At 46.9% G+C, this 18,870-nt stretch overlaps 1 long non-coding RNA gene across 1 annotated transcript; it reads right to left on the bottom strand.

The window, feature by feature from the left end:
• Window positions 1-202: 202 nt before the first annotated feature.
• On the bottom strand, window positions 203-12,190 carry LOC144139583 (uncharacterized). Its single transcript, XR_013316282.1, has 2 exons — window positions 12,034-12,190; window positions 203-437 (listed from the first exon to the last, which is right to left on the bottom strand). It is a non-coding gene; the product is annotated as an uncharacterized LOC144139583 (long non-coding RNA).
• Between the last annotated feature and the right edge of the window lie 6,680 nt (window positions 12,191-18,870).

Genomic DNA, 18,870 nt, shown 5'->3' with positions numbered 1-18,870 from the left:
CTTTATCTCTATCTCTGTCTCTCTCTCGTATTTTGTGTCGTCGTCTTTTCCGCGTTTTTCTGTAGTTTTCGTAATTGATGCACTGAATGAATTTCTCAGAGGTATTTTTTTTTGTCACTGAATTTATTCCAGCTTCTAATTTTCACTCGTTCTTCTTTGCTTTTTACGGACGACATCGTCCTCTGAAAGGTCGATGGGACAATCTATAGCGTGATGAGGGTCCCATCTCCAGTAGCCTCCACTTGCGAATGGCGCAGTTTTGAGGGCATCTCAGGAGGAATTATGGGGCCGGCACAGGCTTCTGCTGATGCACTTGCCGTCGACGCCCAGGCGGTACAAGCCGCGGATGCAGTGGCAATCTGTCTCGGTGTTCACCTGGCACATCAGTTGGGACCCCGGGCACGAACACTTGGCGCACACCTCCGTAATGCCCGCATCTGCAACGTTGTACGCACAGTTTTTTATAGGCAATGTACCTCGTAGCACTGAGCATGGCCACGATAAAGGAGTGTCCTGCAACCAAAGTTGATTAAAATGTTATGAGGTAATTAAGGAGCACATTTATATCAGCATGGGAGAGGCCTTTGCCCTGCAGTGGGCGTAGATAGGCTGGTGATGATGATGATGATGATGATATCAGTAGGGCACCGTCCGTCCGTCCGTCGATCCACCCACCTACGTGCATGGCGCGGCCTATCTGTACGTCTAATCGACTTTCTAAGTTGACGCGGATGTACCGGGCTTGTGCGTATAGGGGTGCGGCATATCGCCGGACTCCTACACCACGACAAAATTAGGGCGAGAGAAGGGCTGCTTATATAAACAAAATGTTGGAATCTACATAAAAAATGTCATACAAAATGTATGCATTTCAGCCCGCGGTCTTGTCGTCTTTTTTAGATAGCGACCGAAACACTGCGTATTGTGATGATGAGCTGGATACGTTCTGAAAATAAGGATGTGCACTTATTGCGAAAGCATCAACAGCGAGAAATGTTCGGTGTGTCAGAACCGCGGCCAAATATGCCATTTGTCACGCGTGAACGCGAGTATGCGCTGGCCTGACGTCTGCGACAGGTCTTGTGGCTGCGAGCGCAACCCACAAAAATGACGGATACTTCATTTTCATTTATTCATTTTTTTAGTGAGAGAATTTCGTTCGTTACAAATATGTGACAAGATGTTGGTCCAATATAACCGAAGCCAGTTTAGGCGCAAATAAAAGTTAGACAACAGGGAAAACATGAACTGAGTTAGAGCCGGCAACAACATGTACAATATTTAATGCACGCGGAATTTGCAAAATTCACGATGCAAAGGCACTCGTAAGCCGTGATTGGGCAAAATAAAAACGAGTATCATTCGATTCTAGGGAAAATAAAATGGGAACTTTTACACATTCGAGTCTTACACTCGAAGTTGAGTGTAAATACAGAGGTAGTATAACAGCATTTTTTCTTTCACATAAATTTACTCAATGATATGTACACATATCGATACACACAGACATGTGCAGACCTCAGAACGCAAAAAAAAAACGAGCACACAGCAACACACACTTTGATGCATTTCGGCAGGGATGACCGCTAAACAGATCGGGAACAAAAAAAAAGTGAAAGATAATTACCAGAAAACACTTCAAAGATATATTTTAATGCACCATCACAATGCTCGCTTGGTACTGTCGGGCTATATATAGTGCTTTTTTCACCCTAGCTTGGAGCGATAGAGGAAAATGAAATGATTAGCCATTTTTATTTCAAAAGGTACACTGTTCCAGATTTCCCCCAAAAGTTTTGAAGTAATTGTTCGCCATATATGTATTACGAGTTATCGGCAGACGAAAATTTGTATTGTTGGCATCCGTAGTATTGCCTGCTTGCGCGTAGCGCGCAGAGATGCACACAGGGACACGCAAGGGCCGTATCGTACGCACGCTACTTTGCTCAAATAGCGTGCGCTCGTTTTACGGCCGCCAAACGCAAAACCAACTTTGCGTGCTGCGCATGCGCAGTTCCACCGACGCAAGGGAATAGCGAGCGGTAACACTTTGCGTAGGGCTGAAAACGCTATACTAAAACTCCTGGTTGGAATGATAAATAAATTTAGTGACAGCGGGTAACTATCACGCAAAACCTTATTCTTTACAAAGCATTGCGAAACTTCAACTTCCTACTTAAAGATTTCCAAAAATGTGAAGGCCAAAGCCTACCCAGACCTTCTACTGTTCTTCTGTTGGACGCTCTATTGAAATTGCATGCTTTTATCGTAGTTCGGTTGCCGCAGCTTCCGAAGCTGAGATAGCGGCACTACGATAGAAACATCCCATAGGAAGCGGCTATAGATGATCTATAGATGAAATACAAATAGGAACAAATAAAGACGTTTCGGGGCCCGTCCTTGTGAACAAGGGACCCGTAAAGCACCCAAAACGTCTTTATTTATGTGTTTATTTTTGACAAGGTGTTTGTATTTAATCTATAGATCATACTCGCCCGATGAGTTTTCGTCGAACCTTGGTCCATAGATGATCTATAGCCGCTTCCTCTGGACAGCGGAACGACGAGCGGCACTCCGCGTGATCTACACTGGCCGAGGTTGAGCAGTTTCGCGTGGCTCCTAAAGAGCCGTGCTGCGCATGCGCGAGGAGCAGTGACGTCTCACGGGGCACAGCTGGCGCGCCTGAGCCGCCGCCGCCGCGACTGGATTGAATTGGGTAGGAGAGAATTGGAATGGATTGAATTGGAAATCGTTTTAGCCGCAGTACGCATGATAACTAATCCTAGGCAACCAGGAAAGCTAAGACTAACCAGCTGAACCTTAGCTCACGCTACGTATATCCTGGCATAGCCGAGCTAAGCGACTGCTAATTTTTCTCGGTCTGCCCCGAGCACGTCTACGGCCTGGTGCGTTGTTATCCATAGCGATGTGGGACGAAGTTCTGGGAAGAGGACCGAGGAGGATCTCCAACCTCTTCCTTTTCCCACCGGGCACACAATAAAGTTGTTCTCTCTCTCTCTCTGAGCCCACCCACGCGGTGACATACACAAGGCGCGTACAGAACGTTGCATGGTCCGTCGCTCTTTCTCAGAACCCTCCTCTTGCGCTGATGTTTCCCTTTCCCGGCGAACGAGCCGATTGTTTGCGCCACAACAATATTTAACCCTCTCGGCAAGGTTGTCCTATATTTAGGAGATTAACCGAAATTCTAGCAACTTGAGAACAAAACCAAAACAGATAGTTTTCTGGGAACTAGTTCTTCAAGGATTCCTCTTTGGATAGATATATCACCATTGTTTGTTTTTTGCTACAGCTGAGCGCTAGAAGGAGGAAGGCATTGCAGTGAAGACCAAACTGACCCCAGGGACCGGATTCCTAGTTTGATTACATCTCTGCAACTAAAAAAATACTTTCAATACCAGCCTTATTTTTGTATGTGGGCTCACTGATTTTTAATCTGATTTTAAAACAAGCAAAACAAAATTTTCTGTTGGATTTTGAAGTTTTAATTGCCTAATGACACAATTAGACGTAGTGTTTCTAAATCACTAACTTCTGTCACTACAAGCTCAATTTCTGGTTTGTAAGCTGATAGGTTCACTATAATAAAGAAGACACGCACCAAAAATATTTTTGCTAGAAATAAAAAAAAATCAGGGCAGATTAAGGTGTCTGCCTTAGATCTCTATGTTTCAAACACAGACGTTGCGATGTGCGGGAAATCGGTGACTCAGAGAAAAGCGGAAGTTATGTTCGAAGCTAGCGCAAGCCGGGAAAGAGGAACAGCAGTCCAGGAGGAGGGTCGGAGGAGGGCTCTGAGATGTTGGACCGTTCGCTCGCCGGGAAAGAGTAACAGCAGCGCGAAACGTAGGCAACTGCCGCGCCTGTAATGCGAGCCGCCTCGAGTGGTGAAGATATACCGATGGCTGCGAACAACAGGCTAGTGGCGGTGGCAGGCGAGCAGAAAGATTTTCGGAATGTGCTTGCTGTCCAGGGAACTAGTGAACTGGTGACGGGCGACGCCGCAAAATGTTCAACAGCAGATCACCAGAAGGCGCAACATAGGCTTTCGCCTTCACATTTTTAGAGTCATAAGCATCCCCCGTAATTTTGCTGTACGCTTTTCTGTACCCCATAAAGCCCCCGAAACAGAGAGATCTGAGGCGCTTTCGCCTAAAAAAGCAGGGCAGCTAGTCTCAGCGGAGTGACGGTATGTGCCGGACCCACGCCTAACGTTATGCTCTGAGGTACAACGTCGATCGTACATTGCGCACTTGCAGCGTGACACGCAATTAGGCGGACGTTGTATGGCTAATCGTTGCGCTTAACGTTACAGGTATGAAACCTTAGGCCTAAATTTAGGCCTAAGAAGGACAATTAGCCCAGGATATAGCATAGTCACCGAGTAAAGAAGACGCTCCAAGAGAAAGGAATTACGACGATGATGAAGGAAGGAAGGAAAAACACTTTATTTTAACGCGAAAGTGTTTTATTCCCGGAAGCACCGAGATTTCCCCGACATCGTATCCGTCGGGACGACAGTACAACGAAGCAAGCGGCCTGTAAAGGGTGCACCCCTGTACACAGGGTCTTCTTGCGGGAAAGCAACCTTTAGTACTAAAGAAGACGTTATACTTTGGGTTAATCGCTTTCGGGTTTTGTATTTTAACACGAAAGTGGTTTAGGCCGGGATACACCAACATTTCAGTGATGTCATATCCGTCATGAAAATGACGCCAGTAGACCTTTCGACCCGCCAGCAGGACGTCGTTCGCCAAGCACACCCAAAACACAGCCGTGGACCCGCACATTATGCTCTCCTGCAGATTTCGCTGCAAATTTCACTTTCGTGTTTTACCGATTCCTATGACACAGGAATCCACCACAGATATTTACAAGCACCTTTGGTCCAGGGTGCCTTCTTTGAAAGCTGCTACATGTGCCCAAGGATTCCTCCATCCTGAACGTCAGTAGGGGCTGCGTCACCGCGCTGGGGTCTTGCCTCGCAGCCTTACCTCCCAGGATGACAGAGTTTTTTTTAGTGGCGGCAGAATGCCCGTTGACATAAAAATAACACATTTGCAGATAGAGTTGGCAACTTGTCTAGAGGAAGGCAAGAAGAGAGCTGTGGTGAGGTTCCCAGATCCAGCGCTGCAGGTCGGGGCGTCTTCCAGGATGGAGGCCGCAGCCTCTAAGGTGTCAACGTCTGGCCGAGTCCAGTGAAGAACACGCCCGTATTAGATGATTCGCATCAGCTTGTTCGGCAGGAGCTGTGCAGAAGGGGAAGGTGTCATCGAACAGGGCATGGTAGCGTGGTGGCCACGCCGGGGTCACAGAAGAGCCACTCCAACGTGATGTCTGCGCAGCGTATCCTCTTCCCAGAGAGAAAGTCTACTGGGCAGAGTTGGTTTGGGATCGGCGGAATAAACGCCTTTGAAGAACAGTTAGCTCTGGGGAAGAGTCTTTATTCCAGGACCTCTTGAGATTCTCCGGGTCCTTGGGCTCTCATCACCAGCCAAAGCTGGTCGTCACGGTCACAGCTGGACAGCGCACTCTCCCAGTGGGAAAGGTCAGGAGGCGTAAGTGTGGGTTCTGGTTACAGCACCCCATGACTTGGTAGAGGGTGCCCGGAGCCTCGCAGAAGTGGCGTTGCGAGGAGCACAGGGATGGGTCCAGATTGTGGGCTAAATTGGGCTGGGGAAAGGTGTTAGTTTGTACGCCTGATTTTCTACGGAACGAGCCAAGAGAGAGGTAACAGCCAAGAAACGTGTTGTGAAATTGCCAATGACGAAGAAAGAAAGCGGCCACCGCCAATATACCTATCAAACGGTTCCACGCGTCAGGTGGTAGTCAGAGGGATTGCAATAACGGTAAACTCGGTCATGTGGCTCTATTGCCTCCGGTTTGTCGCCACCGTGTTTTCGTTAAGGCGAACTTCAATCGCATCAAAAAGGCCGAAGCACTAAATTTCCTGTTCATGCTTTTTGCGTTGACTACATCATACCAAGTGTCCTGTTTTTGCAGCGGGAAGAACATACAAGAAATTATTTCGTAAATAAAAAGACTGAAAGCAGTGTATGTACGTGTAGGTCTTATCAAATAGAAGCGACAAAAGACGCGGCACTCATATTTTCACAAATAGCATGAAATGCTGCTGGTCCTATTGGCTTTTTAAAAGACGTTCTGTTCCAAACGCCCCTTTGTTTAACTGGCCTTTAGAAACTACAGTGACAGAAACAGCCGTAAGCACGTCGGGGAAACACAATAAAAATTCACAAAGTTACAAAAACTTCTCTTTACAGGCTACACGCAATGAACACTTTTAATGATGAACCCACGGGCCATACATGTATATGAGTTGCTACCAAGAAAAGCTTGAAGCTGAGAATGTTCCGAAGATGTTTAAGCGTTTACTTAATACAATGCGTTCGCTGCTTTCCGGTGCGCGAACACAGGCCGCGCAGATTGTTTTGTTGCGGAACCCCTTGAATGGTGGAAGGACAAGACAGGAGTCGAAACGATGCTTTCTGTGGGGGCCAGTTAGCGTCACAAGCACTTGGTCAAGGTTAAGCTAGCGACATCTGTCGCGCAGGAAGAAACTGCGCGGCCGCCGCTATCGGCATTTTACCGAGCTGCCCCAGAATGAATTGCGGTCGCTATCATTTCGTCCATCAGGTGCCGCTACCTTCTCCTTCGCCGTGCAGCTACGAAGCTTTGCAGCCCGCCTTGGTTTTGATTGTGACATTATACATGTGCTACACGAGCGTTTAAAAGGGCATTTCAGTCGAGTGGCCTTCGAATTGAAAGAAGTTCCGCCGACCCACACGACAATTCTTAAAGGCAGTTGAAAGTTTCCGTTCGCTCGCCATGGTTTGGTGTCGCCACTGGTGCCCTGTTTCGTTCTTCGGAAAAAAAAAAATTATAGTTAAAAGGGGCAAGAAAACAATTGCTAGTGATCAAATTGATAACAGTCTACAAGCGCGCACAAAACATGCATAAAACAGACAGTTTTTTCTTTCTTTTTTTTCCACCGCCGGCGTTGAGAGTACTAATACCCGTGCTACACGAGCGTTTGGAAGGACATTTGAGTCAAAGGGCCTTTGAAATTTCAAATGTCCTTCGAACTTGAAGGAGTTCCGCCGATCTACACGACGACTTTCAAAGGCAGTTGAAAGTTTCTGCGTTCGCCCGCCATGTTTTGGTGTCGCCACTGCTGCCATGTTTCGTTCTTGGCGAAAATGTAATTTTAGAGTTAAAGTGGGCAAAAAAGCAATTATTAGAGATCAAATTGATAACTATCTACAAGCGCGCACAAAACATGCACAAGGCAGCCAGTTTCTTTTTGTCTTTTTTCGCACCGCCGGTGTTGAGAGTACCAAGTTACCTCGTAATCGTACAGCGAGTGACAGAGAACGAAAACAGTGAACAAGTGAAAAATTATGAAGATCGTCAAATTTCAACATGTTTTACTAGTAAATAATTCTTTTTGTAATTACAGAATGCAGAAGATGCGCCCGACAGTATACGACCATTCGCGTTTCAAAGGCCTTTGGGAACCTCAAAGGTCGTTGATAGTGCTCCTTTGACTCAATTGGCATTTCAACCAAAGGCCTTTGAACAACGTCGTGTAGCAGCTCGAAGGGGTCGTGTGAGTCACATGACATTTGACTGAAATTTTTTCTACGTTTCGAGCTGATTTTATTTTCTTCCCCCTCTTATTCATTGTTGCTGCGCTCTTCTTCCCCTTTTTCTTTTCTTTTTTCACGTCACCATGTTCACCGTCATCTGAAGTAGCGAGCCCCGCTGTTTGTGGGACTTACCTCTTCAGTATTCATTAAAGCTCTCTCTCTCTCTCTCTTTCTCAAAGGCCTTCGAAACACTCGAGACCTGGTCGCTCGCCCGCGACTGCCGCAATGGGCCGTTTCCCCTCCTAACATATTCCTTATTCCTGCATGCATGGTCCCTTGGGCCGTAATTCTGTAATCTTTCGAAGTACCTGATTGCCCATGGAGATAAAGAGCCCCGATTCGTAATTTTGCACTGCAACGCTCTATGTGGAACGCTCTACCTCCAACGACTTGAGGTAAATAATCTAACGTTTCTCGGACATCCCTACTCTACCATAGACTGGAACTGTGGAAACTCTTGGCGTTTATACCCTTCTCCACCGTAGTCATCTAGCATCTCCCTCCGCCTATGCGTCTTCTCTTCCATTCCCAATCAAAGTAACTGGCCAGATCACTTCATCAGGCCGACCTCTCCGTATTTCCTTTCATTTAAGTTTGTTTCTCTCTCTTCGCAAGTAAGCGCCACCAATTGGCTTTCTTCGTCCTGCAAGACCCCCCGGATGCCATCGCCATTCAAGAATCAAACGCCGCAGTCCCCTACCTGCAGCAATACACTGCATTTACGGACGACCCACAGCACCGCACCGCCACTTTAGTGCACAAAACACACCCGGCCCAGTCACATCGCCTTCCCCAAGACATCCCCCACACTTTCGTTGAGCTTATTTCCAATCGGCCCCAACACCCCAGTATTTACATCCTTAACGTCTACAGTCCCCCCACCGGCAGCCTATCCACCCTAGAAGCTCTACTACATGAAGCCACGTTAATTGCAAAAAACTGTCCGCTCCTACTTCTCGGAGATTTTAATGCTCCACATCCTTCTTGGGGCTATGCCCTGGCCTCCAAAAAAGGCACAGCCCTTCTCCGGGCCACGCAGAACCATCAGCTCGTCCTTTACAATGACCTCACCATGAATACTCGCATTGGCAACAGAGTGGCTCGAAACACAACGCCCGATCTATCATTCGCAAAGAACGTCACCGGCCTCACTTGGACATGTCTAGAAGAAACCCTCGGTAGCGACCACCACATCATCTCCATCCATCTTCCATTAACACAGAAACTTATAAGGAAAGGCACCGCTCGTTTAACAAATTGGCCCGCTTTCCGGCAAGACACAGATACCCTTCCTTCCATTACCCAAGAACTGACTGCTTGGACGCAAGCCCTTAACCAACGGGTCAAAAAGCACACACAGGAAATTGCACTCACCGATACTACGCCCGCTGCCGACCCCCATCTCACCCATATCTGGGACGCCCGGCGAAGCCTCACTAAAAGATGGCAGAGGCAAAAACATAACCGCACACTGAAGAAACGCATCGCTCTCCTCACCCAGCAAGCCCAAACGTATGCACAAGAACTCCAACGACAGAACTGGCGCAGCTTCTGCGACCAACTGCAGGGCACGTTACACTCAAAAAGGACGTGGCACCTCCTTCGCTCTCTTCTCGATCCCACTAATACCCGGCGGCATACCGACCATAAGATACAACGCCTCATCAAGAACAGTGATCTCCCCTCGCAATGCCTTCTTGAGTCGATCCAGCATCATCTCTTCAGCCACCCAAGTTCCTATCCCCCTCCTCCGGTCAGCCACTATACCGGTAGTCCCAATGAAGACCTCGATGCCCCTTTTACCTTAACGGAACTCATCGCAGTGCTTGCCCGCCTCACACGCAATACCACGCCCGGGAAAGATAACATCACATACCGCGTACTCCGTAACTTGAATGAGGAGACCCTGCAGGAACTCCTCACTCTCTTCAATGCTCACTGGCAAGCAGGAACCCTCCCGGCAGATTGGCGACATTCGGACATCACCCTCATCCCGAAGCCGAACAAACCCCTCACCCCCACCACTCTCCGCCCAATCTCTCTGACCTCTTGCCTCGTAAAGCTTCTTGAATATCTGATACATCAACGCCTATCCGATCACTTAGAAAAGCAGAACCTCTACCCTCTTACCATGTTTGGTTTTCGCCAACACCTTTCCACGCAAGATGTGCTCATCCAGATCAAGGAAGAGGTGCTTGACCACCTCAGCCGCACCACCCCGAAGACCATTCTTACATTAGACGTCAAGGGAGCCTTTGACAATGTTACACATCAGGCCATACTAGATAACTTAAACACCACGGGATGTGGACTGCGAACTTTTCAATTCGTCAGTGCCTTCTTGCGAGACAGAACAGCAACTCTCCGCCTGGGCCCCCTCACCTCAACTTGTTTCCCCACCCCGGCCAAAGGTACACCCCAGGGTTCGGTTATTTCACCTTTACTCTTTAACATCGCCATGCTCCACCTCCCGGCCAAGCTGCAAGAAATTCCTGGAATTCACCACGCGTTCTATGCTGATGATCTCACCATTTGGACAACCCGGGGCTCTAGCGGTGCGCAGCAAGACAGCCTACAGCAAGCTATTGACACAACAATGGAATATCTCCAACCTAGAGGACTAACATGCGAACCTACTAAATCTGGCCTTCTCGTTCTTCGTGCTCGCACTAGGGGAAGGAAAGCTAACACAACTCCCGATCCCCAGGTCAGCATATCCGGTGCTTCCATCCCACAAGTTCCCACGCTTCGCATCTTGGGAGTTCCATTCCATCAAGACGGATCCGGGTCAGCTCTCCTACCACAGCTACACAAGACAGTCTCCCAGCTGACGCATCTCATTCGCCGTATCCGGGGCTCCTCATATGGACTGCGAGAGTCAGACACATGTCACCTCGTACAAGCCTTGCTCACCAGCCGTATCACTTATGGGACCCCCTTCGTCAATCTGAAACCCCAAGAGACTAGCAAGTTGGACGCCCTCATAAGAAAGACGTACAAATCAGCCCTCAGCCTGCCTACTTACACCGCGAACGAACGACTCATGAAACTTGGCCTCCACAACACCCTGAATGAACTTATCGAAGCCCAGCGCGTATCTCAGCTGCAAAGACTTGCCCTCACCCCCACAGGCCGTCAGGTCCTTCATAATATAGGCCGAACCCCGCCCCCTGCTCGTCTTAACCTACAGCGCATCCCCCTTTCCATTCGGCAACAACTCAGAACAGCGCCCATACCCAGGCACATGCACCCCATTTACAACCGGGCGCGAAGAGAAGCTCGAGTACGCCACCTCGAGAAGCGTTACGGCAATGACCCGCAGACCCGTTACACGGACGTTGCGCATCCCTCCCCCAATTCTCCGGCTACGCTTGTCACCCTGGACATTTCTGGCAACACCCTTACTGCGGCAACTTACCGAAATATGCCTACACCCGAAGCCGAAGCCCTGGCCATCGCCCATGCCATTACTACACATCGAAGTCAGCCTTATCTCACCATCATTAGCGATTCACAGCAAGCCTGCCGCCTTTACCAGGCCGGTCTCGCCCCACAGCAAGCCTTACCCATGCTACGCTACCTACCTCCGGACCTAGAAGTGACCATTGTATGGACTCCTGGCCATGCCGGCCTGGTTGGGAATGAAGCGGCTCATGCCGCAGCCCGCGATCTGCACTACCGGGCACTCCCAACTTCAAGGACCGACACTGGTTGCTACCCTCCCACCACTGAAGACACGCTCCCTGCCCTTGATTCCACCTTCAGCGCCATACTGTCCCACTACAGGCACACACGAAGAATATACCCCCCGCCCCACCCCTCCCTCCCAACACACCACGCCACGCTTTATCGCCGCCTGCAAACTGAAACCTTCTATAATCACCCCATCCTACACCACATCTCGCCGTCCCTTTTCCCCTACAACTGCCCGCACTGTCACATACCTCTCACGACTTACCACCTTGTTTTCTCTTGTCCTCACCACCCTAACTCCATCCCATCCACCAACCCTGAGCAATGGGAGTCCGAGCTGACCAGCTCAGCACCAGAGCGACAGCAAGCCCTGGTGCAACGAGCTCTGGACGCAGCTCGGACTCGCGGCCTCCTGCACTTGGGAGGCTGAGCACATCGTGGTGTGCACAATAAACGTTTATTCCTCCTCCTCTCTCTCTTCTTGGAGTAACGCAGTATTTGTTGCGTGGGAGAACGCGTGTATAGCCCAAGTTTGTTCTGACATATACAAACGCAGCACGAATTTATGTCTTCTTTTGTGCCGTAATTGTTATCAGGCGTTCTCGGAGCGGCGTTGCGGGTAACTGCTAGAACGGAGCACAAATAAACTTACGTGCTTTATTTGGTTCAGGTGGTAACACGAGGACGGCGAGAGCCACAGACAGCAGGAATACGTGCATGACGATGACCACAGCTAGCTTCGTTCCTGGCCGTTGTCTTCCGTTGCCGTTTTGCGCGCACTTTACTAAACAGAGCGCCCGAGGCGTTGCGCTTGGCCTTGCACGCAGTCGAAAGGAACCATAAAAAAATATATGCTGCTTCTTCGAAACGGGCTCTTTCTTGAAGCAATCGGATCCCCAAGACGCGTGATGTGCCTTGAAGCTAGTTGGGCCTTATTTCTGCTTCTCAGAGAGACCCTTCGGAATTCCGCCTCATATAAACCGGAGCTTTACAAGCCTTCCCGAGACTTCGCAGGAAGGGAAAGTGAGCTGGAGTGCGTGTGTCAGTAATGTACACCCAAAGCGATCGTTCCGCGTAGCATTCCGTATTTTCCGGTGTATATTCGCGGTTTTTTTTCTGAAAATTTTTGTTGGTGCGTCTTATCCAACCTGATTATGTGAGCATAAATTTGGTACGTGGCGGCCGCACGTGGTCCGCGCTCGAAAAGGTGCCTGTGTGCTGCGTGATGTCAGCGCACGTTAAGAGACACAGCTCTATGGTCTAAATGAATTAATTATTTGTTAGCGAGTCGGAGGAAGGCGGCTTTTTGCCTCAACGCCGTCTGTACGTACATGCCATCTGTGTAATAATAATAATAATAAGCCTTTATTCGCATCACGTACATAACGTATACATGACGCTGGAGGCCCGCGGAAAAAGCTGTCATAAAGGCAGCTTGACAGGGCCGCAGGCCTCTGAATCGGCAGCTTTGGGCAGTGGTCAATAAAATCATAAAATTGAACATAAAAGTATAAACGATATAAAACGCACTCCGATCAATAAAATATTTTTGAGGAGTTAGTTCTGTCTAGACTTTGGACGGTAATTGCACGTGTCTAGCTTCGTTCAGAGGCGCCGGCCGCTGCAACCATGTACTTTCCCCGCATTTTCTAATGAACTGATCCTCTTTGAGTTTACCTGATTAACAAGGGTATTTTGTACACTGGTGCGTCTTATACACCGGTGCGACTTATACACGTTTTTTTCCCGGCAAACTGCTTTTTTTTTTTTTTTTGGGGGGGGGGGGGGGTGCGACTTACATAAAAGTGCGACTTACAGACCGAAAAATACGGTACCTGGTTGCGCTGAGAAACTTGGCAACGTGATGTTTGTGCCGCCATTACCAGCGTTCTTTTGTCGCTGATGAGTCTGTTGAACCGCAAGCCAGAACATTCGGTTCGTGCGAGCACTGTGGTCAGTTGGCTTTTGCGGGCATTTAGCATCAACAGATGTATGCACTGACCGGTGCAGTCCTTTCCACAACGGAGCTGTCTTGCGCTGGGCTTTGACCGCAAGTGCGTGCGGCTTTCGGGTCGCGTCGACAAAGAATCGCACGCGCTCGTTCCAGAGCTAGTTCTAAATGGTGCGTAGCTCTTGGCACAATATAGGTGCTATGGAAAAAAAATGACGTTGAAATCGGCCGCTACGGTAGCTCTATTATTACTCCAGCATTACGCACTTGTCACGATTAGATCACGGTAAAGTTGTAAACTTTAGCGAATTCCGCCTTCTGTCAATACATGGACGTATACGGAGGAATTACGGTTACAGAGAAGGTCTCGAACTCTTGTTTTATCAAAGCTATACGGAAAGGAATTTTATGAGAACTAATACAGAATTGTATAAAAAAGTCATGTGTACACATCTTTACTCGATCAATGCAGTACGTCAGCACACACTACTGAGTATACTTATATACCAATACTGCTTCACTGGCCTTTCATCTTTACAGGAGTAGAAGGGCTCTAAACATTTAAGGCGAAAGCCGCAAGGTCCCCATTCTGCGAAAAACTGTCGTTGTTGTTCGACCTTGAACAAGGACTCGGCTGTAACAAACAAACAAACAAACAAACAAACAAACAAACAAACAAACAAACAAACAAACAAACAAACAAACAAACAAACAAACAAACAAACAGACGGACAGACAGACAGACAGACAGACAGACAGACAGACAGACAGACAGACAGACAGACAAACAAACAAACAGACAGACAGACAGACAGACAGGCAAACAGCCAACGAACAAATAAGTAAGTAAGTATATAAATAAATAAATAAATGGAACTTTATTAACATAAGGATGACGACTCGGCCTAATAAGGGGCGGGTGGGTAGGGTGGTGTTAAATAATTCGGGACAACTTTACATTCTTTACAGGCGGGCGGGAGCGTCGTCACGTGCTATTTTTCATATTTCGTGGTGGTTTTTTATAAGTCAGAATAAATTAGTATGCAATTAGTTCGTCGCTGAAAATACCGCAGTTAGATGCCTCTCGTGGGTACCCACAAGTGCCTCATTGACACTTTCATGATTAGGAGAGTACTTCTCGGGTTAGACAATTAATTACAATTAATTAATTAAGTCTCATAACGAAAAAATTACTGTCCGCTTCTCCACAGTACCGCAAACATTATGCACTAGGGTTTCTTCGAGTAACGCCATTGCTCTTTTTTACATCTGAATTGGTTCATGATAGTTGGGACACCCTGTATGCGGAATTAACACGGACCAAGATTTGGCGTTTCTAGCGGTAGTACAGCGATAAAACCGGTGTTCAAAATTTTAGCGTAATGCCGTACAATATTATCGTGTGTTGCGCAGACATATCCCTGTTTTTGTTTCGGCGGTGTACCAGAAGATGTAAAAAAAAATCACGCTTCTCCATAAAGTGAATCATGATGAGTGGGCGAAGCACTGGAGATCGATCTCACCGTAAATCCCCCGTGACATTTCCAACTCGCATATGTAAATGAGTGACAACGCGTGTGTACAGTATATACTCCGGGGTAGCTTGTTGTCGGCGTTGCCGTTGAGCCGCTGCTTCCCGAGCACTCAACTCCGGGTCCGCTTGGCGTTCTTGCCGTTTTGCCGCCGCTTCCCGAGCTCTCGCCTCCGGGGCAGCTTGTTGCCTGCGTAGACGTTGAGCCGCCGCATGCCGCGCCTTACGTTCGTTTTCATCCATGGCAGAAAAAGAAGGTGTGGTCTGATTTGATTTTGATTTGATTGTAGGATTTACGCGCCGACGCAACGCAGGCGATGAGGCGCGCCGTAGTGGAGGGCTCCGGATTAATTTTGACTACCTGGGGATGTTTGCCGTGCGCCGAAATCTCGTACACACGGGCGGGCGTTTTTGCTCTTCGCCTCCATCAGAAAAGCACCCGCCGCGGCCGGGAATCGAACCCGCCACTTCGTGCTCAACAGGGCAAAGCCTTAGGCGCTGAGGCACCGCGGCGGGTAATGTGTGTTCTGGAAGGCGCTTATATACGCATTTGCACCGCAACACACACACACACACACACACACACACACACACACACACACACACACACACACACACACACACACACACACACACACACACACACACACACACACACACACACACACACACACTCTCTCTCTCTCTCTAGCATTCTTGTGAACCTTTTATTTTGTTCTTGTTTCCCTTGTGTGAAGTTTCACAGATGTTCCGATTTACACGGTGCCGTGAGCACGGACGCCGGACGAACGCCGGACGGACAAGCCTCGGCCCTGAGGTGCTTCGCACCTAAAATTCGGTATTCCCATAATTCCGATTTCAGGAGGATGGAGATGCGCTTGCAATTGCTTCTCTAAGCCCTAAAAGTGAGTGGTGCCGCTTGTATTAACGGCGGCGAGACGGCGGTGCTGGTCTACAACACAAGGAGCGACGGGGCGCTAATGTCACTGTTAAAGCGACCAAACGTGACCTTTGAGCTCTAAGCTCAGTTGGTGACGGTGTGCGCAAGTGTGTACGAGAAACGCCCCCTTTCGGGCTTCTAAAGCCGAAGCAAGGCATGCCCGCATTCTTAACCGGATTTGGCGTCTGACTTTTAACTGGATAGGAGGCAATGTGTAACCATTTTTGTTGTTTTGGTGGCACTTATTTTTTGGCTGCGGTCTTGGTACGGATGTGGTACGTAATGCGATTATTTGCATATATCAGGGGGAGTGAATTCTCCTTTAAGTCTGGCGACAATCCATTGAAAAACGCACACACATTTACGTGCTTGCGGATTTCCTTGAAGAGTTAGGGTGCCCTTGGCCGAAGAAAGCAGGTATCAACAACAAGTTCCGATCTGAAATAATTTAGAAAGATGAATAAGAGTGGGTGGGGTGGAACATAAACGAACCTCACGTTTGGAATCCGAACTTTTAATCGTCCTAATCGAACGCCTCACATCAGCCACCTTCGATTAGACGACCATGGGTACACCGCAAGAGGATGTATTATCACACATGCTCTTTAATCCGGCCTTCTTAAATATCCCCAAAGAACTACAGCAAGTTCCTCAACTGCGCATCACTGCCGCCTGTCACCCACTGGGTGACAGGCGGCAGTGATGCGCTCATTGAAGAGACCCTACAAACCGGTGGAAATATTTTTGTTAAACATGCAGAGTTACCCGGTCGGCATGCTCACCTGTCAAGTTCAAGCTTCTCGGCTTACCACCTAAAAGAGCAGTACGCGCAACATCCGATATTTCCGACTCTGTCAGTGGTTACTCAGTCCGCGAACTTACACGCACAAATGTCCTCGGGCTCCTATACAACGGAATCGAACTAATTAGTAATTTGTCACCAAAGTAACTAAGCATGTTGTCCAAATGATAGGTCACAACAAAGGGACTGCAAACCGCCCTCATGGGTTGTGGGAGAGTTAAAGATTCTCGTCTTCGTCATCAGAAGAATTACGTGTTCTCTTCCCTGCGTTCCTGCTGGAGCTACTGAGTTACAGAAAATGAATTGCCTCATCAGAAAAGCCTACAAAGCGACGCTGTGGAAACGCCTGTACTTGTCCACTGGCATATTAAATTTCTTGGGTATCCATAATAATTCTGATGAGCTTGTGGAGGCACACCTCTCAGGACAAATGGCACGCTTATCTGCTACGTCAGCCGGATTGCGCATCGTAGACTGACTCGAGACTTGTGCTCCTACTAAGCCCGTTAAGAATTCCCCCCTTCCTCGAGCTATTCATGCTCAACTAGTCGCCCACCCTTTATAACGCGCAACATGCACCCCATGTGCCATGCGTATCGCAGAGGGAAACGAACGCAGGCCCTAGAAGACGCCTACCAGTAAGATCAGACACCTTATACGTGCCATGGATGCGGCAGAATACTACCACCACGACGCTTATTCTCTTGCCCTTATTAACTGGCAGAACGTATGTTGGAAGTATGTATGTATGTATGTATGTATGTATGTATGTATGTATGTATGTATGTATGCATGTATGCATGCATGTATGTATGTATGTATGTATGTATGTATGTATGTATGTATGTATGTATGTATGTATGTATGTATGTATGTATGTATGTATGTATGTATGTATGTATGTATGTATGTATGCATGCATGTATGTATGTATGTATGTATGTATGTATGTATGTATGTATGTATGTATGTATGTATGTATGTATGCATGTATGCATGCATGTATGTATGTATGTATGTATGTATGTATGTATGTATGCATGTATGCATGCATGTATGTATGTATGTATGTATGTATGTATGCATGTATGTATGTATGTATGTATGTATGTATGTATGTATGTATGCATGTATGCATGCATGTATGTATGTATGTATGTATGTATGTATGTATGTATGTATGTATGTATGTATGTATGCATGTATGCATGCATGTATGTATGTATGTATGTATGTATGTATGTATGTATGTATGTATGTATGTATGTATGTATGTATGTATGTATGCATGTATGCATGCATGTATGTATGTATGTATGTATGTATGTATGTATGTATGTATGTATGTATGTATGTATGTATGTATGTATGCATGTATGCATGCATGTATGTATGTATGTATGTATGTATGTATGTATGTATGTATGTATGTATGTATGTATGTATGTATGCATGTATGCATGCATGTATGTATGTATGTATGTATGTATGTATGTATGTATGTATGTATGTATGTATGTATGTATGTATGTATGCATGTATGCATGCATGTATGTATGTATGTATGTATGTATGTATGTATGTATGTATGTATGTATGTATGTATGTATGTATGTATGTATGCATGTATGCATGCATGTATGCATGCATGTATGTATGTATGTATGTATGTATGTATGTATGCATGTATGCATGCATGTATGTATGTATGTATGTATGTATGTATGTATGTATGTATGTATGTATGTATGTATGTATGCATGTATGCATGCATGTATGTATGTATGTATGTATGCATGTATGCATGCATGTATGTATGTATGTATGTATGTATGTATGTATGCATGTATGCATGCATGTATGTATGTATGTATGTATGTATGTATGTATGTATGTATGTATGTATGTATGCATGTATGCATGCATGTATGTATGTATGTATGTATGTATGTATGTATGTATGTATGTATGTATGTATGTATGTATGTATGTATGTATGCATGTATGCATGCATGCATGTATGTATGTATGTATGCATGTATGCATGCATGTATGTATGTATGTATGTATGTATGTATGTATGTATGTATGTATGTATGTATGTATGTATGTATGTATGTATGTATGCATGTATGCATGTATGTATGTATGTATGTATGTATGTATGTATGTATGTATGTATGTATGTATGCATGTATGCATGCATGTATGTATGTATGTATGTATGTATGTATGTATGTATGTATGTATGTATGTATGCATGTA

This window comes from Haemaphysalis longicornis, unplaced genomic scaffold (genome assembly GCF_048455015.1).
Source record: "Haemaphysalis longicornis isolate Haplotype H1 unplaced genomic scaffold, Haemaphysalis longicornis Haplotype H1 scaffold_5, whole genome shotgun sequence".
In the NCBI taxonomy this organism is placed as follows: Eukaryota; Metazoa; Arthropoda; class Arachnida; order Ixodida; family Ixodidae; genus Haemaphysalis; species Haemaphysalis longicornis.
The sequence above is the reverse complement of the archived record's forward strand: the minus strand, read 5'-3'. Positions and strand labels throughout refer to the sequence as shown.